Source organism: Ascaphus truei, chromosome 1 (assembly GCF_040206685.1).
Source record: "Ascaphus truei isolate aAscTru1 chromosome 1, aAscTru1.hap1, whole genome shotgun sequence".
NCBI classification, from domain to species: domain Eukaryota; kingdom Metazoa; phylum Chordata; class Amphibia; order Anura; family Ascaphidae; genus Ascaphus; species Ascaphus truei.
The window spans coordinates 170,097,905-170,123,962 of record NC_134483.1 but is presented as its reverse complement, the minus strand read 5'-3'; positions in this window follow the sequence as shown (position 1 = coordinate 170,123,962).

The window sequence follows — 26,058 nt, the reverse complement described above, 5'->3', positions numbered from 1 at the left end:
AACACGTTAATTAAAATGAATAGCCACCAAAAAACATCATAAAAAAAATTGCGAACCAATCTGTAAAAAGAAAAAAACAAGCCATCACAATTCAAATCAATTTAATCTAAACAATAAAAAGAAATAGAAAATATAACAGTCAATAGAAGAAATGCAGTTGCCAAAAAATGCATTGGCTACCAGTGTATTCATATGTACTTTAACAGGCACAAATTAATACATTAGCAGTCAATAAGTAATGAAAAACATAAAAAAAGACAAATCCAATAAAAACACCTGTAAAAATAAAATTACATACATTCAATATTTATCTCACCTTTAGAAGCGTTGGCCCTCTGAATCCTTGGGAATCAGCAAGCTCTTGTACCGTAACATCACGAAACACAATCCAACGCCATCCACCATGAAGATCCAGGACAGGTAACAAAATTCTTCTTTCTTTAATCTTCCATCATCTTCTTCTTTCTTTATCTGTGATTATTTCTTGCTTTTCTTTATCTTCTGTCTTTATCTTCATCTGTTTATCCAATAACCCAATGTTAAATCCACAATGTTGACCTGTCGGCTTCTTGAGCTCAATTGAGATGTCATGGCCTTAAATATGGCCTGTTACGTCACATTTGGGAGGCAAATGGTTAACATGCCTTCTTATTGGCTGTGTGTCCCTGTGTCCCTTTTTATTTTTTTAATGTGACGTCATGAAAGGAACTGACGCCAGCCAATCAGAATGGCTATGCTTCCTTTCGGCACTCCAGTGGATCGAGGGTTTGGTCATAAGATGGACTTTTGTCAAGTGAAAAAGAATACAAACAGGTAAAGTATATATACTCAAATATCCCAGCAGTTCAGTTATATAGTCTACTCCCCTTGTATAAACAAACTGGATGGAATTGATGCCAAATGCAGTGCATAGCTAATGTTGCTAAGGAACGGGGCCACAAGTGACAGCTAGGGCTTGCATGTGTTCTAATGTCGTAAAATGCTTGAAAACTCTGTTGTGACTGTGTACAGTATACAGTGAGGTAAAAGAAAGTGACACTTTGTGTACAAAACAATTGATGTATCATTATTAAATAAAAAGAAGAGTGTGATCAATGGTTTTAATAATGTGGTACTACTGTAGGTATGTTGCAATTTATGTATAGAGATACATATAAAAAGACTATTAAAAGCAAAACTGAATACACGTATTGCCCAAAAATTAGGCAATCATTTCCATTGCTCACATCATTGCTTTGTTAGCTTCTTTGCATATATGGTCGTAAGAGTTTCAATTTTGATAGGTACGTAATTTAAGGCACATATATTCTGCAATAACACTATATTAATATGGTGTGAGATTTTATTGAATTTGACGTTGATGCCTTTATGGATTACACAGTTTCATATCTGAATAGACTGCCATGCAGGCACTGGCCTCTAGAATATAAAGAGACCTCAGTTACCCCTTTATTATACAGTTACCATAGCACCTGAATCAATCTGTAAAATACTACAATAGCTATTGAATATTGTCCTTCTACCCACAAGATATATGCTATCAACCTTTAATACTTTTATTTGTTAGGCATCAAAATGTGTCCGCTATGCTCTCTGATGCCATGACGTTATGCTGTTTGATGCCTTTAATTCATGATAATTTCTATTGCGAATAGCAATGATTATGCTGCAATGTGATACACCTTAAAAAGTAATCATCTCACAGAGGTACACCTCAGCACTGATCTCAATGTTTATTACCTAGGTACAAAAGATGTGGGGTAGTAACCTATAGCATCCACAGTACAGACTTGATTATCTACTGTTTTATACATATTAGCATTTATTTTTTGTTTTCTACACCATTTTGGTCTTAGAGGGTAATATGTAAGTAGTGACACCAATGGCATTTATTGCTTCTAGATCCACTTTGCAACACTTCAAGCTGTTATACATTAAGGATAGTAGCTAGTTTAGCTATGAGAGTTCTAATGTTTTGTCTATAGTGCTACATGCTTTCATTGGATACATTCAAAGTAGTCTTTGTGATTTAAAATGACATTGCTTCAAACACATACAGTACATGTTTATTGTCACGGGGTACCAGAACTTTCAACACCAAAACAACCGGGATCACTATCACCAGACAGGACACAATAATTGAATAAACGAAAGTTTATTCTGGCAAACCAGCAAACACACAAAATACACAAACACAGTGGAACACTCACCAACTTGGGGCCTGGGTGCAAGAAACTAGGTGCCTCAACTAGGTGCAGGGGCAAGCTTCAGTAGGCTTGCCCTAAACGTCTGCTTCCCCTGATTCTCAGTGCTTTCTATGTTTTCTTTAATACACTTTTGAATCTCCCACCAGCCGCGTCTCCGATGCCTGGCTGCACCAATGGGCCGAGGGGGCTCAGCTAGGCACTCAGGACTGCCCCTGGATGATAGAGCTGCTGAGATGTGGGTAATTCAAACTTGCCAATGGGAATCGTGCATACGGGGCTCAGACTCGGCAAAAGGTTCCCTTGGCAAGTGTTGTACCGCCAGCCGGGTAGGCGCCTCAGTGTCTACAGGGAACAAAGGCTCGACCTTGCTTAAAGCCCATCCCCGGACCTGATATTCAGCCCTTCCCCACTCTCAATTTGTCCCGGCATCTAGCTACTCCTAGCCTTTTGTCACGAACCAGCATTTCTCTGTAAACAGCCCAGATAAGTGAATTACTGGGTCTGGATATAGAGAAATGCTTATAACACATAAATCACATTACTGGCTTCCTTACTAACTGTATGGGGAACATGCTACATTATAACATGGGGAATAATAGCATATTTTTTATTTAACAGTCCCCTTCCCCCAATTCATACAGTTTTCCCCTTCCAGACATCACACAGTGATTACAGCTCGGTTCTGGAAGGGGTTACACAAAACATTACATATACCAGCCACATGAGTCTTACAGAGACCATTACACATGGTTTTGGGGTAGATGACCGGGCTTCATCTTTATTATGTGAGGCCGGCTACCCCAACAGTCACATCACCCCTTCAAGATGAAGGCTCTGGGGAAGCTAAACCCATCAGGTGGCTCCCCATGACGAATAACCTGGAAGTCCTCTGGTCGGGGGTGGGATCATCCTACCAGAAAGACCATCGGTGTTGCCATACTCACTGCCCTTCTTGTGCTGAATAGTATAGTCAAATTCCTGAAGGGCAAAGCTCCAGCGCAGTAACTTCACATTCTCCCCTGACACCCACTGCAACCAGCTCAAGGGGTTTTGATTGGCGATCACAGTGAATGACCACCAGTAAACATATTATAGAGGAGGTCAGGGGAGCATCATTACCTATAGGAAAAAATAAATAAAACCATAGTGCAAAACGTAATAGTAAAATACACTTAAATGGCAGAGCTCTCTCAAGAGCATAAGACGCTAGATGGTATACACTACAACAATAGGCTAGCGACAGGGAGCAAAAATCAGGAGGAAAGTGCGTCCAGGACAGAGACACAGAGTCAAAAAATAAAATGCCAAACTTTTATCCGACAATGATAAAATTGGAGGCTTACGAGATATCAGATGTTAAACAGCATTTGTGTATGGTAAAGATGTTCGCCGAGTCGCGTTCTCGGAATCCCCGCACACTGCTGCTGCATCCACCGATCTCCGACCTCTGACCTGTACTGCTGGAGCCGATACGTCACATCCGGTTCTCTCAACTCGTATGGAAGACGCCACCGGAACATCTTTACCATACACATGAATTCTAATGTGCTACAGTAATGTATCTACTTGCAGGTGTTTAAAAAAACCACAGTGGTCCATTGTGAATTGACATTGGTACTGAAGAAATTACAATTCTATTTCAATTTCGGCATTTCATAATAAAAACTAAATGCACAGTGTCTTTTGTACATACAGTAACTGTCCTGCAATAAGTACACCGCCGCAGTCCGTGTGCAAAAAGCCCAACATATGCTTATTTAATATGGTCCGCAATTAATGCAGCAGATGATAATATGGCCACAGTTGGTCACATTTATCAATATTTTATCGAAAATTATGACTTTTACAAATTTTCACCAGATGCTCGTGTGTGGAACCATCAATAAGGAAAAAGGTAAGTATCGATCCGTGTTTTTTTCGTATTGCTCCTGCCCCTAGAATTAGAGGAGGGTATTGTTGTGTAGCACCAGATTTTTCCAGTATCTTTGATCATGGAGACATCAAAAGGCAAAAGGTCATGGTAAAACCAACTAAGATTCGTCAGTCCCAGGGCAGGAATGGACCAGCGCCGGTGCCAGCACCAGCAACAGCACCGGCTTATAGTAACGGTCTGACCGTCAGTGAAAACCTGGTGACCGGCAACCCTTGCTATCTGTCCACACCTGGATACCTGCAACTTGAGCAAGATTTCACGTACAGATACCAGAAAGCTTGCATGTACCAAAAAGATTTCCAGCTTCATCAGCTCTCAACTACAGGTGTAGCAGGCCCGCTGTCGCCTGTCAACTACGTGTATAATCAAGAATACGGGACTGGTGGCAGTGGCTCGGCGCCAACCGATTGGCAAAATCTATAGTGAGGGTACAGTACAGCTGTTGTATTTTATTCGTTCCATTCTCCTGTAATCAATTGCTTTGCTTATGGATATTTACTTCTCTTATTTTAGTCACAATTCGAGAAAATGTACAGTACAGTAGTCCAGCAATATCATTGGCTGAGCAGCTTCTACAGTAGATACTGAACAATTGGTGGACAGCTAGGTGCATGGAACCTTGTTGAAACGCATATGCGTGTCCACATTTTGGCGCATGCGTGTATGTGAACAAAAGACGCCCCCGAGAAAATTATTGTGGGGACTGACTGAGGTGACTGAAAAATATTTGACTTTGTTTTATTTTTTTGTAGTTTGTTTTTATTTTTCCTCATAAAAGAACTGGACAGTACAGTAGTACATCCTTTTTTGAGGGTTTACACCACTTTTCGGATATGATCCTTCAGCTGATGCCATATCATTTCGATAGGATTGAAGTCTAGCGATCTGTCAATGGAGGGTGATAAGAAGGAGAATTAGTTAAGGAGATACACAGTAAACAGTTGTAAAAAAATGAGAAACGGTTACTCCGCTGGCGTCTTAACCCAGTTGATACTGCTGGCAAGCATATGTGCAGGGACGCGGTGTGTTTGGGATCATTGTCCTGGAAGAACCGGTGAACATCTGGGAATTCCCGTGTGATGTATTCCAGAATCTCGGGCACTATTTTCTCTTGAAAAAATACTTTATTCATGATTCCTGTAACAAGAAAAGAAAAGTGCTCAAAATACTGCACACTAGTACAGTACAGTTCATAAGGCTACAGCATGTGACTTTGTGCATTATTTTACCATCATGACGATGCATCCTGGTCTGACATGGCACCCCACACATGCAGCTTCACGGGGTGTTTTGGACGTGGCTTCAGACATATGCGTCCTTTTTGTGGAACGCAAAGGTGGCAAATCTCTCAAGCGATACAGTTGACTCGTCAGTAAAGATGCAATCCTGAAAAGTCTCGCCACTTTCGATCCATGCCCGTGCCTGATCCCCTCTTTTGATCTTGTTCACATCTGTATCATAGGGTACATTCTGTAATGAAAAGGATTAATTTTATAGGTATTGTATAGTTATCGAAACCACACTTTTACCTACTGTAATGTGAGCTGAGTGATTGTACTGTGCTGTACTGTTCTGTACTGTAGTTCAGAAGTTATATAGAAATGTTTTTTCTCCAAAAAAAAAAAAAAAAAAAAGATTGTTTCATTGGTTCATGTTTTAAATGCTTGGTATGACTGTATAATCATTTATTTCTATTTCTGTTTTGCATGTGCATGTCTGGAGGTGGGCAAAGATAAAATGCAGGAAATCCTCCCCCCAATACTGTGCTCCTGTATACAGTAAAAAAAATTTAAATACACGCATGCGCCTAAATGTGATGACACGCATATGCGTTTCAACAAGGTTCCAATGAGACATACCTGCATGTGCATTAAATAAAAACAGTATGAAAAGAAGAGCAAGCCTAGCAAAAGTATTAATTAATAAATAATACATATAGAAATGTGATGACACGCATATGCGTTTCAACAAGGTTCCAATTAGACATACTGTACTGTACACGCATGAGTGGAAAAATATTTTACATTCGGAAGAAGACACGAGGTTGTATTTTTGTATTACTTCTTTTCCCTTTATTATCCTGTATACAGTATGTGTCCTCATATTTTGAATCTGTGTATGGCTAAGGAGCCCAGAATATACAGTATGAACTCGTAACCTTAATCTCTGCTTCAAATATAAATCTTCAAATTACAATTACTGTACACACACACAGACTTGCAGAACTGTACGGCTGTACTGTGTAGGTTGAATTGCTATTAGATTTTTAAGACAACAACTCGCAATTGCCCACTTGATTTTCTAGACGGTATTGCAGACAATGCTGAAATGCAATTTTCTGCACCCGACAGAAACCCGAGTCAATGGCGGTTCGGTTGGAAAACATCACACGCCATGACAGGGGTATTCTGAGCAGTACACCGGGCGAAGTTTCAGAATAATGGTCGCTGCAGCTGCTGGTTGAACTTGATGGGTGCATGTCTTTTTTCAATCTCATCTACTATGTAACAATCTAACTATGTAACAATGTAATTATGTAACTGCAAAGGCAAACAAAATGTTAACCCCTATCACCACCACTACCCCTTTTCAGGAGTGGTAACTAAAATTCTTGAGGCAACTACCCTCAACACCCCCCCCCCCCAAGCCCAAACCCCAAAACAAACATCTCCCTTCTCTATACTACTAACCAATAACCCTATCAGCTAAACATGACTAATTGTGATATTGGCCACTGTAGTCGATCCACCACTGGAATCCCTACCACGGGCACTTCTAAGGTAACTTGTATTACTGTTTTGAGTAGTGGGTGCCTATTCTGTACCATATCTAAAAGATCCATAAGACCTTAATTGACCCCCCAGGCCATCCAATTGTGTCGGGTATCGACTCTATCACTGCCAACCTTTCACGTTATGTTGACACATTTTTGGCACCCATGACCTTCGCACTGCCATCATATCTTAGAGAATGTATGGAAGTTTTAAATTTATTTAATAAAATAATTTGGGAGGATAATTTTACTTGGGCCACTTTGGATGTAAGCTCACAATACACGTGTATACAACATAGATTAGGTATTAATGCAGTTGCACATTTTTTACACCAACATAATAATTTATCAAGTGCACAACAGGACTTTATAATTGATAGCATTTTATTTCTTTTGCATCACAACTATTTCTTGTTTGAGGGTGAATACTTTTAAAGACCAATGGAACGGCCATGGGCATTTGTTTTTTCCCCAGTTATGCAGGTTTATTTATGGGTCTTTGGGAAGAGGAATATTTATGGAAGCATAGTAGGTATCGTCAATATTTGGACTATTATGGCAGATATATTGAAAATATTCTGATTATCTGGTCTAGATCTAGGGGAGAATTGGATGAGTTCATCACATTTTTAAATGAGAATGATCAGAACATTGTTCCCAGTGGAGAGATAGATCCTATAGAAATTAATTTTTTGGATCTGAATCTAAAGGCGGTAGAACATCGTATTGTCACCAAAACCCATTTTAAGAAGGTACTGTAGATGTCAATTCCTACCTCGATTACACTACAAATCACTCTGAAAAATATCTCAAAAATATACTGTATCGGCAATTTCAACGGGTTCGATGAAATTGCTCTGAGCCAGGGGACTGTGAAAAACAATCTGAGGTCCTTAAATAGAGATTTTTGGGAAAAGGCTACAGTAGCGATGTGATACAAGAATCCCTGGATAAAAGTTCACTTATACATAGGGAAAGGTTATTGGTTCCTAAAGATAGGAGCCAGTCCTCTGAAAGTAACAAGGCACCAATCTGTATGGAGATTTTTGTAAGCAGGAGTCTAAGATTCGGAAGATTATCTATAAACATTTGGGAGTTCTGAGAATGGACCCTATATGCAAACAACGTTACCTGCCAAACCCATTTAGTGTTTAGGAAGGCCAAAAATTTGAGAAACATTCTGGCCCCTAGCGCTTTATAAGGGCCTAATATACCTGTTCCCAGAAGTGGGATTTTCCTGGGGAAACTATTTGGAAATTACAGATATGGGAAATGTATTATGTGCAGATTTATGTCATGGTAAAACATTTGTGGATGACCAATCAGCGTGGGAATATAAAATCAATCAATTTATTATATGTTTAATAAAATACGTAGTTTATGTTATAAACTGCCCATGTAATAGATATTACGTTGGTAAAACCATTCGGCCAGGACTTGGAGAGATATATTAGGAAAGGTGATAGGGACTTGAAACTTCTCCAAAAGAGAGCAATTCTAGATATATTCATTACATAGCAAAACACCAGGGGTGCTAAATGAAATGATAGAACTTAATCCTTTTCTTAGATAAAACTAAAGGATAAAATATTGAGGATAACTCTAGTGAGAAATCATCCTTGTGTTTGTTTTTCAAAAGAGATTTACAGTAAATAACAGCCAGCACTATGGTTATATTTTAGTGGATGAACTCATTTTGAATAGTTTTATTATTACTAATTAAAAATTATAAAATTAGTGTTTTTAAAAGTAACAATTATAAAATGTAAGAGATCTAAAATAAAATATAATGAATAAACAAATGTATGATTTGTTAATTGGAGAGTTTATACAAAAACTGTGATAAAAGTTTATTTTATAGATTAATTGGAATTTGATTTGATCACTAAAAAATTATGAGTTCTAAAATTCAACATTATGACTAACAAGTAAAATTGCAATATTGATTTGGTATCCCAGTGTTGATTTTGTTGGTTAGGTAGTTTCTCCATTACAATATCTTTTTGTATATGGGTTTTTTTTTTGAAAGACATATGTAATTTGTAATTTATTTAAAATTTGAAATGTTTTAATTGAGATTTTGTATATAGCTAGTGTTTTTTTTTTTAAATAAAGTTTTTTAAAAGTGGTTTTGTATTCTTTTAAAAAAAGGGTAAGTTTTTTTTTAAATTTTTTTTTATGGAATTGTCTAATGTTGTCGTGTTATACAGTATATATTTCCAAATTATGCACATTAATCTAAGCACCTGTGTTAATTATTGTAGACCCTATTTAGGGGACACATCCCAGTGTGCTGAATACCCCCTAATGAAGCGCATGAAAGCGTGAAACGCATAGAGGGTTACCATACAGTCCCCACAAACCAAACTATATGGTTAATGTGTCTGTGGGATAAGTTTGGCATTTGAACCTCCCCAAAGATAAGCAACTGTGAGCGATGCTATAGCTAGGCATGCAGCTCTAACGAGAGAAACAGGTTCTTCCTGATAGTCAGCCGCTGGTTTACTTTTGGTTTGACAACCGCGTGGTGATCCGGGTTAGTTGGAGCAGGGGGGACTCTGCGGATCTCGTGGTGTTGATGTCGACACTGTGAAGGGATTTCGATCAATCAAGTGGCTGAACTTCACTGTAAGTTTTTAAGTTACTATGTGTATAAATAAATGTGAACTATTTTTTGACGTCCTGCCTTCTCTGCGCTTTTTTCTTTGTTGTAGGTTTGCTGTGTCCCGGTTGACCACCGGAGAGTTTTGGAGCAGCGGGAAGAAGAGGAACAGGCAGCTGAGAATACCTGACAAGCGCGGTCTCACTACTTTCTTTATTTCTGAACTTGATGGGTGCATGTCTTTTTTCAACCTCATCTACTATGTAACAATGTAACTATGTAACTGCAAAGGCAAACAAAATGTTAACCCCTACCACCACCACTACCCCTTTTCAGGAGTGGTAAACAAACTCCTTGAGGCAACTACACCCAACACCCTCCCCCCAGCCCAAAACCCCAAAAACAAACATCTCCCTCCTCTATACTACTAACCAATAGCCCTATTAGCCAAACATGACTAATTGTGATATTGGCCACTGTAAGCACAATAAAAACATATATTAAAAATATCTATATTAACATAAACATACAGTACCATAATAAACGTTAACTCATTGATTGTCATTGTGGCTACCTAGCGGAATGTGAAAGTTGGTATCAGCCATTTTGCAGACAGACACTCTGCCGCAGTCGATCTGCCACTGGAATCCCTACCACGGCCACTTCTAAGGTATTTTTAGTGGTTAGGGTAAGGGGTTTTAGGTTAAGGGCTTTGGGTAGAGGTTTTGGTGGTGGGGTGAGTCGTGGCAAAGCAGCCGCTCCCTAGGTCCTCTCGATGGTAGCCTAAATAGCTATAATGGCACTCAATGGCAAGCTGTAAAAAAAGTTTCACACTTACTCCATCACTGATTAAGGGCCTCATGCAGTAAGCGCCGAAAAGTATTTTTTCGCCATTTTTCGGCAAAAAATGCCTTCCCGATTCAGTAAGCGCCGAAAAGTGGCCAAAATCGGCAATTTTTGTTCCTGATAAAAACTTATCGGCATGCGGATGCTGATAAGCCACTTTTCGGCACTTTTTAAAATCGGCTGAATTCTAGTAGCCCCGATCAGCTTTTCGCTGCTGATCGGTACTCTAGAATTGAGAATTTAAAGCCAATTCGTCCCCCCAACTAAAGTTGGCAAGTTGGTGGTGGAGAAGCATCAGCAAGGTCGACACTTAGAAAAAAATCAGGCCTTTTTCCTGGTTGGGATTGATGCCGGGCTGATACCCATTAATATCAGCACCGGAGCCCCCCGGCATGCATCCGAGGCAGGAAAAATGCATTTAAAGCCCACTTCAGTACCTTAGCAGTTAACCGCTAAGGCAATGAAGGGGTTAACCAGCCGTGCCAGGTTTATTGTGGGTAGCGGGGTTGGGTGAAGGGGGTATTTGGCCCTTGGTGGTTGTTTAGGGCTTGCGGGGGGATTGCGGGTGCACTTAACCCGTTCACGACCTTACCGGTTAATACCGCTAAAGTCATGAAGAAGTTAAGCCCTCCCGCTACCCACCCGCAAGCCCTAAACAAACCACCATTGGGGCTAATACCCACTTCGGCCACCCCCGCTACCCACAATGAAAAAAATACACACACAACAGCCCCACACTAAATAAATAAATAAATATATAAATAAATATATATATATATATATAGGTTATGGTGGGTAAAAGAAAGTGACAAAAACCCTCCACAGTAAAGCATAAAGCAACTGTAAATATTACTGTATGTTCATTCGCATGTCTTAGACAGATCTGCAACCCTGTCTTTCCCCATTATCGCCCAGCATACAGCGCTTCCACTGCAGCAAGGGATTCTGGGAAATGACATGCAAATGAGCACTCAGTGCCACCTTTTGTCTCAAGCTCGTATTACACAAGCAAATCCTCAAGCCAATGCATGTTGTTTTAAATACAGCTTTTAGACAGAGGCTGGGATGAGATGCAAAGCCATTGAACCCACTCACAGACATGTTTCAACCTTGATGGGTATCATCAGTGTGAGGTTGATCTTAATGGCTAAGCGGGTTTGAGACTAGACTAGGTAATCACCACTATTATTAAGGTTATGGTGGGTAAAAAAAGTGACAAAAACCCTCCACAGTAAAGCATAATTTAACAGTTTTACATATTTACAGTACTTTATGCTTTACTGTGGAGGGTTTTTGTCACTTTTTTTACCCACCATAACCTTAATAATAGTGGTGATGCAAACTGAGTGCTCATTTGCATGTCATTTTCCAGAATCCCTTGCTGCAGTGGAAGCGCTGTATGCTGGGCGATAATGGGGAAAGACAGGGTTGCAGACCTGTCTAAGACATGCAAATGACCATACAGTAATATTTACAGTTGCTATATATATATATATATATAAAAAAAAATATGTATATATATATATAAATATATTAATTGAAAGATTCAACAGCGCCTGGCTGTGCACTAGCCCCACAGTAGACTCCTGACAACAAACAAACCACAATAAATGTTAGCACAGATGACCCGTATAAAACAATTGTAAAAATGTATTATTATAAAATATATATAGGAACTCAAATGGTGGTCATAAGTATTGATGGTGAGTGTGTGTAAAATATAAAAATTCAAAAATTGTATATATATAATTGTTGAGTGTTAATAAATATATTGAATAAAAAATGATGAATGATGAACTATTATTGCAAAAAACACTGAAAAATATGATTATCAAAATATAATATGATTAGGTGAAATGTATTAACCAAAAAATAAAAATGTTAAAAAATGTAAAAAAAAAATATATGTGTTTTCCACAAAAAAGTTGATGATTTTGTATGGAGATTACAACGTCCGGGCTGCTTCTTCTTTGGGGTCAGCAACCTCCCAGAAAATTCTATTAGAGAAACAAGAGAAAAAGCGCCCGATCCATGTGTAAAATCTGGTAACAAAATTTTGATAAAAAATCACAAGACAAATGCACACTCACAATTTGTCAATGCAAATTAAGCATTGTATGGGTAAACCCATGCTCCAACAAGTAGCTGCTCGCCGAATGTTTACTTCAGTACATCAGACCTCACTGCTACCGGTGCATCACAGTCAGATGTCTCTCCAGAAATTCAGGTATACAGTCTGTTGTTCCAGCATTAGATGCTGTGTGTGGCTCAGGGAACATCCTCCCTCTCCTGGCAGCAGACGCACAAGCTTTTCCACCAAACGTAGCTCCTTGAAACCACGTGCCCTACGTGTATGCGTTTCTTCCGATTGACGGATTTCATCAGGGGATAACGTGCATTCTAATTGGGCTACTATTTAAAGGAGTTTCCATCCAATTGAAAAATTCAAGTAAAATACGCTCAATATTGCCCTAAATTGGGTCATCTATGGTGCTAACCATATTGAGTTGTAATTGAACTACTTAGTACATATTAACTAATAACTATATAAAACATAATGATGTAGATAAGATGAAATATAATCAAAATACAGATACATAGATTTCACATTTGTAAGCATGTAACTGCAAATATATATTAAAAACAACGTTATCAACTTGTTTTTAGAAGTTGCTATGTTTATATTAAATTGTTATCCTATATTAATTGGTAAATGAATAATAGATAATTGCCGTCACATGATTGTGAAGCAACATTTTTTGAATGTATAATCTGGAATTAATAAAATGACAGAGACATAGAAATTCAGTATTACAATGTTAATAAATGTTTACTCTTAATTTAGATGCATATATACAGGCATACCCCACATTAACGTACGCAAATGGACCGGAGCATGTATGTAAAGCGAAAATGTACTTAAAGTGAAGCACTACCTTTTCCCCACTTCTCGATGCATGTACTGTACTGCAATCTTCATATACGTGCATAACTGATGTAAATAACGCATTTATAACAGGCTCTATAGTCTCCCCGGTTGCGCACAGCTTGGGTACAGGTAGGGAGCCGGTATTGCTGTTCAGGACGTGCTGACAGGCGCATGCGTGAGCTGTCGTTTTCCTATTGAGCGATATGTCCTTACTCACGAGTGTACTTAAAGTGAGTGTCCTTAAACCGGGGTATGCCTGTAATAATATTATTGCATCATTATGATGTAGGCTTTTTTCGGTTAGTATAGATATAATGAAATAAACATATAAGTAAGATATAAGATAATTGTTTTTAAATAATACAATTAACCGTTTAAACACTGTGTTGAATAGCTTGTATCTTAATAGAATTTACTCAGAAAAGCAATTGTATATTGATCAAAAGTTGATTACTAAATAAAAATGAGAAAAGGACAGACAATAAAAACATATACAAATAATCTTTTTGACATGATTATCATAATAAATGAAAAATAAAATAATAAATATATATATATATATATATATATATATATATATATATATATATAACAAACAATATTGTACATGAATTTGAACTTCAACTGAACGACATTGATGGAATATATCCATCAGGATGGAAAAAAATATTAGAAGACATGTCTAGATTCATGATGTTAATAGTTAACATGGAGATCTTTTGATCTCTGCTAAGAAAGGATACAAATGATGTGAGTATTTTATAATATCTTGATTCATAAAGACATAGAAGGGACCATGCCACAGATAATATATAAATTATATATCTATAGACAAATCTAAATAGAATATTCATTAGATGTTTATTGAATGTACCAAATTGATGATAAACAATATGATTTTCCTGTAGTTCTTTGGACTACAGGTTATGACATGTAGTTAAATATAGATGCCTATGAATACTAGACTCAATGAACAGAATGATATAATATAAAGATTTTTTCCTTTTAAAGAATTCAAAGATTCATATATTTGTAAGAGGGATCGCCCAAGGAGAGAAATAAAGAGCAAAACTAGCAATCCAGATGGTATAATTTATATAAGTTTAATAATCTTTAAAAGTATAATAAATGAAAAAATTGTGATCTAATTGTCATGTGCTCTTAACAATAATATTTTAATTATATAATTCATATATATGTGTATAGTACAAATGTGAATATAAAATAAATTAAATATATCTATGTGTGATAGATTAATGGTGAAAAAGTGAAAATGCTTAAATTTGTTGATTTATTTAATGTATAAAAATAAGGATGTGTGTTGAATATATATTCATATGACCTAACTACTCTATGTATATAAATTGTGTGATATCAGAACTGGCCAAGAAACTTCCCATCTGCCACAGTCCACATAAAGGAACAAAGGGAACATGCTGAACATGTTCAACCCAGACCTCCGTTCCTCCACATGAGTTGTGTATGTAGGGACCTCTCTACACTATGGTGCTTGTATCAATGCAATCATTGAGACCTCTTGGACTCAACGTATCTAATACGTAGATCCAATAAGTCTCTCTGGTGTTTAGTTTTTTGTATCTGTCACCACTTAACAAATTTGAAGGAAAATGTTCTAAACCTGATATGGAAAGTGAAGAAGGATCTTTGTTATGTTTTTCAAGGTAATGTTTTGAAAGACTGTGAGAGGTCATGCCATGAATAATATTACGCCTATGTTCCAGGAAACGCGTACTTAAAGCAAGCGCTGTCCTGCCGATGTATTGATAGCCACAGGGGCATGTGATGATATAAATTATAAATGTTGATAGGCAGTTCACATGACCCTACACAGTGTGAACGGTTTGATTAAAATGTGATTTGATCTACTTTGTTTAGATGTCCACATGTCAAACATCTTGTGCGCCCACAAGTAAAGTTTCCATTTTTCAATATATATTTGTTATTAGAATAGTCCATATTTTGTTTTAAACGACTTGGTGCTAACATTGTTTTTAGATTTCTTGCTTTTTGAAAAACTACAGGTATTTTTGGTGGTAATTTGTTACCTATAATTGGGTCTCTCAAAATTATATTCCAATGTCGACTAAGAATGGATATGATACCCCGTGCAGCATTATTATATGTTGTAATAATGAGAGGAGAATTATTCAAAGATTTTGAATCATTTGATATTTTGTTTTTTGATTTGTTTCCTAATGTTTTCTCCAGCAGGGAGGCGCGATTGAGTGCACCGACCTGTCTGAAAGTTTCATTTATGACATGTGGATTGTATCCTTTTGATAGAAATCTTTTAACCAACAAATCCTCCTGGGCCAGGTAGTCAGAGTCAAGAGAACAATTTCTCCTGACTCTAAGAAACTGGCCCCTGGGGATATTGTCCAACCATTTTTTGTAATGATTACTTTTGCTGTGAAGGTAGTCATTGGCTGCAACTTTTTTTAAATGTGTTTTAGTGACAATCTTAGACTCTTCACTGACACTGAGTTCAAGATCCAAGAAGACCATTTTGTCCTTATTTGTTTCAAAGGTGAATTTTAAATCCATATTATTGTTATTGAATTAATTTAATTGAATTTCAAGTTCGTCCTGATGTCCATCCCAGATGATAATGAGATCATCTATGTAACGGCCATAGAACACCAAACTCGCCCCCAGTCCTGCATTGCCCCACACATGGAGATCCTCCCACCATCCCATGTAGAGCTTAGCATAACTGGGGGCAAACCTGGTGCCCATGGCTGTTCCACAGGTCTGTAAATAATAAAAAAATTCAAATAAAAAGTAATTATGAGTTAAAATAAATTGTATGGCCTGCAAAATAAATGTGGTTTGAATATTACCAATTTTAACTTCTTGATCTAGGAAATATTTTACTGTTGTTAGACCTTTATTATGTTTAATGCGTGTATAGCGATGCTACGTCACATGATGCCCAGATGTAGGTGGGTTTCCATGGAATGTCTGAGACAGAGTTGATGACGTGCAGCGTGTCCCTTAAGTATGACCTTAATTTGGTGACTATAGGCTGTAAAAAATAATCTACATATTGGGACACGCTGGACGTCATCGACTCTATCCCAGAGACAATGGGTCTACCGGGAGGAACTGTAATATGTTTATGTAATTTGGGGATGTGATACAATATGGGTGTTCTTGGAGCTCGAATATACAGAAAAATAAATTCAGCTTTATTTATGATATCCAGATTTAGGGCTTTTGATAAAAAGTCCCTAAATTGTGTCTGAAAATTCTCCATGGGGTCTTCCTCCAAAATACAATAAGAGGATTCATCACCCAAAACACAGTGTGCCTCTAAGTCTAACAGATAATCTGATCTATTTTGGATCACAATTCCCCCTCCCTTGTCAGCTTGCCTGATGATCAAATTGGTCATTTGACCCAATTCTTTTATAGCCATATTTTCTTCCTTAGTTAGATTTTTCTTTTGAAGGATAACATTATTCTGACATATAGATTCAAAATCCTTTAGTACCATAGCACCTTAGAGTGATAGGGAAAAAAAGTTGATTTTGGTGTAAATGGGGAATGAATTATAACCTCTGAATTTGATGTCCCAGAGTCACTAGAGTTTTGTCAAATGTTATCACAAGTAACAGTGAATGGTAAGATTTCTTAATTTATCTCGTTTGGAATTTCCAACTGAGAATTTATTGTGTAGTCAAATTCATACGTGGACAACTGACTTAATCCTTGTATTTGAGTGGTTTTCACCGGTGATTTATTTTCTGCAAGTATAGAGGTCATTGCATTGATACAAGCAACCTCTTGTGTAGAGAAGATCTCTTTTTTCTCTTTGTTTTGTAACACAAAATGTCTCATGAGAGTGATCTTTCTAATGTATTTATTTAAGTCAACAAATAGATCAAATTTGTTTGGAAGACTGCTAGGTTCAAATGAGAGGCCCTTGGCCAGAAGTGAAATTTGGTGTGTTGATAATATAAAAGATGATAAATTAAAAATACCGTGACTTTCTGGATTGCTGTTCATTAACCTGCTCTCTTTCTTTGTTGGCACTTCCCTCCTCGGGCTCCTCGCTGCTTCTCTTTCTTCGCTGTGGTGTGTACGCTTGATAGGATGGTTGGCGGTCCCATAGTGGATACGTTTTCCCTTTTTCCCAGGTCTCCTGTTGTGTTACTAACTCTAAAAAAGAAGCAGTATGTGATTTTTTTGTTGTTTCTGATTCAGAATTGGCTTTGGGGTTATCTTTCATTTGTGTTTTTGGTATAGCTCCCTTACTTTTAGCCTGTTCATTTCTGTCTTCTACTGATATATTTTGATCCTATGACACTTTTTCATCCTGTAATATTTCAGATTTATTTTCCACATTTCATGCATATTGAGATTTTTTTGAAGATAGATTTTCATCTTTTTTGGATTTACTTTTGTCCATAGTTTTAGATGTCTGTATCTGTCCTTGGTCCCTACTGTTGTCTCTATATTTGCCAGATTTGGCATATTTGTCATATCTATGTGGAGTGTAATGTCTAGATTTGTCCCTTCTTTCATAGCGCCTCCAGTCCCTTACCTTATCTGTGGCATAATCCATCTCGTCTCTCGCATATTTGTTATCTTTTCTTTCAGTGATTTCCCTTTCATATTGAAGAACCCTTGAATCTACCAATTTGTCTAGTTCAGAGAATTCTTCACTTCCTACAAATGGCATTAATGTTTCTTGTATTTGTTCTCTCTCTTTGGCTATATCCAACAGTTTATCTTCCCTATATGAGATAAGCATTTTCATTAAAGTAAATGAACATGTTTCTAAAGTGTCATTCCATTTTGTAGAAAATTCTACTGTATATTGGTTTGAAACGTTGGTTTTTTAGTTAGTTTAAGTCCTCTAGGGACCATCTTTTTGTCTAAATAATTTTGTAATGACAATAAATCCAGCCAGTGTTTCATTTCCTCTTTAGCCAGCGTTTCAAGCCTAAAAAAGCTGTTTTTTAAATCTATCCTCTATAGTTTCTGTCATATCAATTTCTGCAGAGATTGCATATTTTTGTCTTCTAATAAGTCTTTCTTTACTAGATTTCATCATGTTGGCAATTTGTTGTTAAAGGAGATAAACCATGTGACCAGGTACACTTACCGGCTGCCGTCAATTTTAGCAGAAAACAAACAGTAATTGAAAGATTCAACAGCGCCTGGCTGTTCACTAGCCCCACAGTAAACTCCTGACAACAAACAAACCACAACAAATGTTAGCACAGATGACCCGTATAAAACAATTGTAAAAATTTATTATTATAAAATATATATAGGAACTCAGATGATGGTCATAAGTATTGATGGTGAGTGTGTGTAAAATATAAAAAATATAAAAATTGTATATGTATAATTGTTGTGTGTTAAAAAATATATTGAATAAAAAATGATGAATGATGAACTATTATTGCAAAAAACACTGAAAAATATGATTATCAAAATATAATATGATTAGGTGAAATGTATTAACCAAAAAATGAAAATGTTAAAAAATGTAAAATAAGAAAAAAAAAAAAAAAACGTTTAAAAAATGAACTAAAAAAATATATGTGTTTTCCACAAAAAAAGTTGATGATTTTGCATGGAGATTACAACGTCCGGGCTGCTTCTTCTTTGGGGTCAGCAACCTCCCAGAAAATTCTATTGGAGAAACAAGAGAAAAAGCGCCCGATCCATGTGTAAAATCTGGTAACAAAATTTTAATAAAAAATCACAAGACAAATGCACACTCACAATTTGTCAATGCAAATTAAGCATTTTATGGGTAAACCCATGCGCCAACAAGTAGCTGCTCGCCGAATCTTTACTTCAGTACATCAGACCTCACTGCTACCGGTGCATCACAGTCAGATGTCCATCCAGAAATTCAGGTATACAGTCTGTTGTTCCAGCATTAGATGCTGTGTGTGGCTCAGGGAATAGCTCGTGCGTCTGCTGCCAGGAGAGGAAGGACGTTCCCTGAGCCACACACAGCATCTAATGCTGGAACAACAGACTGTATACCTGAATTTTTGGAGGGACATCTGACTGTGATGCACCGGTAGCAGTGAGGTCTGATGTACTGAAGTAAACATTTGGCGAGCAGCTACTTGTTGGCGCATGGGTTTACCCATACAATGCTTAATTTGCATTGACAAATTGTGAGTGTGCATTTGTCTTGTGATTTTTTATTAAAATTTTGTTACCAGATTTTACACATGGATCGGGTGCTTTTTCTCTTGTTTCTCCAATAGAATTTGCTGGGAGGTTGCTGACCCCAAAGAAGAAGCAGCCCGGATGTTGTAATCTCCATGCAAAATCATCAACTTTTGATGGCCTTATAACCCTTCCCAGATTGATGGGCAGCAACAATTGCTTCTCTAAGATCATTGCTAATGTCTTTCCTCCTTGGCATTGTGTTAACACACACCTGAATGCTCCAGACCAGCAAACTGCTAAAACTTCGGCTTCGGTGGTCACACTTGCTGATGATCAATGAATCAAGGGCATTTGATTAGCAGCACCTGTCTGCTACTTAGCATATTAATTCCTATGGAAGCAGTAAGGGTATACTTAGTTTTTCACACATAGCTTCTCCATTTTGGCTTTATTTTTGTTAAATAAATCATGACGCAGTGTGATATGTCGTGTTCTTGTTGATCTGAGGTTGTATTTACCTGATTTTAAGAACTGCTAAGGAACAGATTGTTGTTATTATGTCCTGATATATAAAACCATGGAATTCAAAGAGGGTGTACTTTCTTTTTCACATGACTGTATATATATATATATATATATATATATATATATATATATATATATATATATATATATATATACTGGGTATTGTGATACATATACATATATACATATATATATAAATATATATAAATATACAAAAAAGACTGCGCTTTAAGTATCTGTCTGCAATATATTACCCACTGCAATATATTACCCACTAACTGTATATATATATATATATATATATATATATATATATATATATATATATATATATATATATATACTGGGTATTGTGATACATATACATATATACATATATATATATAAATATATATAAATATACAAAAAAGACTGCGCTTTAAGTATCTGTCTGCAATATATTACCCACTAACTGTATAATCAATGTGTAAAATATATTTATTGGAATAAATGGATATAAAATATATATATATAATGATGAAACCTAATATATATCAAAAATGATGCTCTAGCACTATACCAGAAATAAAAATATAAAATAAATAAAACTAAATAAATAACATCAACTAGTATTACCAATGACTGTTCAAATATAACATATAAACATGCATGTATAAAAATAAAAATAAACATATAATCAATAAAATAAGTGTGCTTGGGGGAGTGTAGGAAAATATAAAAATGATAATAAAGCCACAATGGATGAGGTGAATCAGAGTCCACAAAACCCTTGGATGGCAATGTCCTATAAAGATGGAAGGGTAGTAGCCCTCTGTATGGATGTAGGCAGCTTTCAGAAAGGAACAACGACCTCCCACTGGATCTAGAAGATAAAAAGAGAAGAAAGCGCCCGATCCTAGTGTATTATATTAAGATACCAAATTTAATGTTCCATAAAACTCCAACAAATGCGCACTCACAAACATATAAAATATTAAAGCATGTAATGATTAATACTCATTCGCCAGACACTGGAAACTGCTGCTCCGCTCACACGTTCTGCTCCAACAAGTTGTATGACACCTCTGAGCTACCGTCCAGCAGGAACTCAGGGGATGTGCAGCTACTCCTATTCTCAGCCGGAAACAAACTGCGGTGAACAATGGTTCCGGATAGGAGGAAGGGAGAAGGTAGGACCAAGGGGACCAAATCACTGATGTATCACCATAAGGTGGCATCCCAAAGTCCCAACAAACAGCACGTCAGCGCAAGGCAGCGTCACATAGTCCCAGAGTCTGATTGAAAGTCCCAGATATAGAACAGGTCTGGTACAGTGACCATCACTAGTAAAAACTAGTATCCCTACGCGTTTCTTCACACTTGGGTGATTTCATCAGGGGATCATGGTGATACATCACCATGGTGATACATCAGTGATTTGGTCCCCTTGGTCCTACCTTCTCCCTTCCTCCTTTCGGAACCATTGTTCACCGCAGTTTGTTTCCAGTCCTAGTGTATTATATTAAGATACAAAATTTAATGTTCCAATAAAACTCCAACAAATGCGCACTCACAAACATAAAAAGTATTAAAGCATGTAATGAGTAATACTCATTCGCCATACGCTGGAAACTGCTGCTCCGCTCACACGTACTGCTCCCACAAGTTGTATGACACCTGTGAGCTACCGTCCAACAGGAACTCCAGAGAGTGTGCAGCTACTCCTGTTCTCATCCCCTGATGAAATCACCCGTGTGAAGAAACGCGTAGGGATACTAGTTTATCTAGTGATAGTCACTGCACCAGACCTTTTCTGTATCTGAGACTTCCATTCAGACTCTGGGACTCTGTGACGCTGCCCCGCGCTGACGCGCTGTTTGCTGGGACCTTGGGACGCCACCTTATGGTGACACATTAGCGATTTGGTCTCCTTGGTCCTACCTTCTCCCTTCATCCTATCCAGAACCACTGTTCATCACTCTCTGGAGTTTTATTGGAACATTAAATTTTGTATCTTAATATAATACACTAGGATCGGGCGCTTTCTTCTTTTCTTGTCATATATATATTACACCAACAACCCCTATACCCCCCTAACATACACATATATGCACATCAATGATACTATAGGCTGCAGTACCAATTCTGTGCCCCCCCAATTAATGTCAAAACACATACATATTTATAAAGAAATAACCCCCTGCCCCCAAAACATATACAGTATAGTAATGGGCACAATTACTATTATCCACAAATGGATAATAGTGCTGCCCATTTAAAATACATAAAGAAAAATAAATACAATAAATACATATAGCACTCACCCATGTCCGGCTGCCACGATGAAGGCCATTCTCATCTTCATCACCGTCCATGCCCCCTCTGATGCTGCAAAACATAAACAAGAATAAAAACAGCCAATGTCCCCTAACCCCTTAATCACCATAGCGGTTATTAACCGCTACAGTCATTAATGAGGAATACTAGTATAAAGGGCCTCAATATCACAAATTTCCAGAAAAACCTCTCAACCTACATTAAGAGATTGTAAAATCAAAAGTACATCAACAGTGTTTTTGATAAAGGAGGGCAAAGTTTCAACAAAAGGTTTAAGGAAACTATCCAAGTATTGACAATTTGGTTCGCTTAGCCCTCTCATGCCATAGACAATCGGTTTAGCTGTTGGAGTCACACTGTTTTTATGGACTTTTGATAACATGTCACTGGAAATTCCACTGCGAGAAATTAACATTCTTTCTGACTAATAATCTGATATTGATAACATTGTTTAAGTACTGTATCATATCTAGTGTTATCTTGAATTCTACAGTGGGGTTATTAAACAATTTCTTGTAACTACCATGGGAACTGAATTCGTGATTAGCCTCCATAACATGTAGATTTTTAGACCAGTAAAATACATTGCTTCCCTTATCAGAATTTTTTAGACAACATCATCCCATTTCTGTATCTCCCTCAATGCCAGATTTTCTGAGTGGGAAAGGTTATGTCATAGGCAATCGCCTCTTTTTTTTTTATATCATGTGTGCCTAATTGTAAAAAAAGGTGTGAATTTATGAGCAACCTATTAATGGTGTAAATTGTCTACATTTCTTGCTTGTATCTTCAATAGCCTTCTGCTCCTCACTTTTATGGAGTAATTCTTCTAAGGCATTTACATTGTCTTTATTTTGTGAAGATAATTCTCAAAAAGTAGTTTCTTCTCTATCATGAAACAATGCATTTAATAAAAGTTTTCTACGGAAAAAAATGTAAATCCTTAATCCACTCCAAATGGTTGATTTTTTTTAAATTGAGTCCTTTATTTAGAACCAAAACCTGTGACTCTAAGAATATGTGAACCTAAATGAATAATCTGTAAATGTAATCCTTTTTCTTTCAATGTTGGCAGCTTCAATCCGTTCTTGACATCCGTTGATATTCTTGTTGTTTTCGGTTTCTTTGACCTCTTGAGTTTCTTCCCATGTCTCATGCATCTGTACTTCTTGGGAGCCTCTCCTCTGTGTCCTGATTCCCTATAGGCCAGATGTCTTGGTCCCTGTATTGTCCATTAATGACACTGAAAGCCTCTATCTCAGTGGTGGAATACTGAAAAAGTCGTGGACTATCCAAAAGGAGAGAGCTCCTAGTGGGGCCAGTATGAAATTTGGCCTATATATGCCACTTGTGGGAATAGACCTGAAGACGGGATTCATCCCCAAAAATGTTGCCCTCTTTATGTAATTCCACTGAGATTTTTAGTGTTCATTTATTTTTTGTTCCCTTCCTTCACTCCCCTTTTATTTGCACGTGTTGTTTTGTTTTTCTGTCTTTTCGTCTCCCTAACTTTTTTGCACAGCTTAATCTGCATCAATCTCATATTGATCATTCCTATATGGATAAGTATATTATGTTTTGAAATACTGTCTTATTATTATTTCTTAGTAGTTACAGTATTATCAATATTGCTCTATCTCAAATGCATTTGCGTTTTGCTTATATACCAGTTCCCTAATCCACAGTAAATAATAATTTATTTAATTATGTATTTTTTACGTTTTTCTATATTTTGCTTATTGAGTGCTGGGAATCTCATCTCTTTTTTTGTTACCAATATTTTTGAGGGAACAAGGGTTCCCATCGCACATTTCTCACAATTGTTACGCTATGCCATATATAATTTACTGTGTTGTCTGTACCATATACAATACTTTCCCCCTAAATAAACCCCCCAGGTGGCCTAAGCTCTCTCCTTGGTGCATCTAGCTCCATATCCCACCTCTCTTACCTCCAACCCCCAATAAACCTAACCCCCACACCCACAAGACTTATGGGCAATAGCTTTATTAGCCAAATGTGGCAAATAGGGCTTTTGCCCATTAAAAAGCATTACAACATACTCACAAGGAGAAAATGAGCTGTACCCAGTAGCCAAGGTGGAACTGGCAATGACAACTATACTAGGAAACAGGGGTCTGGTAACGAGAAAAGGTCCAGAAGAGAAGAGAGGTCAAAAAATTAACAGTCCGTGAGGCAGGCACAGTTCGAGGTGGCAGGCAGAAGAGTAGTCAGAAGGGCATGGGCCGATAACAAGTAGATCCAGCAGAGGGAGAGAGAAGGGTCTAAATAGCAGGAAGTACAGGGAAGTACAGCAGAGTACTGGTGAGCCAGGCAAGCAGTAAAAAAACACAAAAAGTAACCTGTTGCAGCAGCAAGGTGGAAAGGCATTGCACGATTCAAATAGAACTGGGAACAGGAAGCAGCTGAGCTGGTGTCATGAGTTCTTCTTGCAGTACTCCTTGCTGACTTGTAAGGGCACGCAGAGGAGATGTGTTCTTACTGTCAGGTTAGAACTAGAATGAGGCAAGCTGCTATCTTAGGTTGGCTATAAAACCCACACCCATCCTGTTTGGTCTTTGCTTGTCAAACATTCTGTTTTACAGGTCAGGATTCACTTTATTCTTTTTCCTAGTGCTGCGTCTTTCCCTGTTCCTTTACACGCTGACTCCTAGTTCTATTGACATTCAGGTAAATTCTTGTTTTTTGTTTTGTAATCCCTTTTCACTATTTTTGTCCCTTGCTATTTATTGATGTAGCATTTAGCACTGCAGTTCCTTGCAGCTTATCTTGCTTGTCCTATTTTTGCCTTTAGCACTATGGTCTCCTGTTTATTATTTAGATACAATAACTTTTTTGTGCAACTCTGTACATTATTGCAACTCCATATATATATCCTGTCTTTTGTGGGTTTCCATGCTACCTCTGAGGGTTTCACACATCCTTATAGCCGGACAGTGAATGGTAAACCCTGGAAAGCCAGAGACAAAGTAGGAAAATGAGTACCCCCCCTCTGGAAGGGCCCAAGCTTGGTAGGCTGAAATGTATGGAATAAGCAGACCAACCTGGCTGCATGCACATCAGTGGCATTCTCAGGGCTCTAGCTCGTAAAATAAACTAGGTACTCTGAGCGTTTTTTTGTCTCATGTGAGAATCCAAAATGTGCCTCTGTGAGGATTACCCAGCCTTCCTCCAAAGGCAACTTACCCCCAAGGCCCGCACTCGCACTGGAGGAGCGTCGTGGCACCAGTGCGCGTGCACATAGCACGCGCCCGACTTCCCTTCCTCCGGGTCATGACGCGCAACCAACTGGCTGCTCTGCTCTCTGCTTCTCCTGATCCCAGTGACGCGCAACGCAGGGACAGTACTCAACACGTCACTGGGTCTTACCCCGCCTACAACTTCCATCTTCGGGATGCCGGCGGAAGCCTAGCACGCGCTACCGGCTCACCAGCTGAGGCACCAGTGATGAGCGGCGCGCACTCACGTTTGCGGGACTCCTCCTCCCCTTCCTATTAGGCTATTCAATAGGGCCTTACCCAGTAGCCTATCAGGACGCGTTCCTGCTGTCTGTGGACCTCCCATTGGTGGGAGGCTCCTTTAAGCGTTTGTTTGGATGTTCACTCCTTGCTGAGCATAATCCCTTGTTGGACGCTTACTTCTCCACGATCCTGTCTGTTTGCCTGCCTGATACTTGACCCTTGCTTTGTACCTGGACTCTGCTGTTTAGCCTGCTCTGACCCTAGCTTGTACGACTACTCT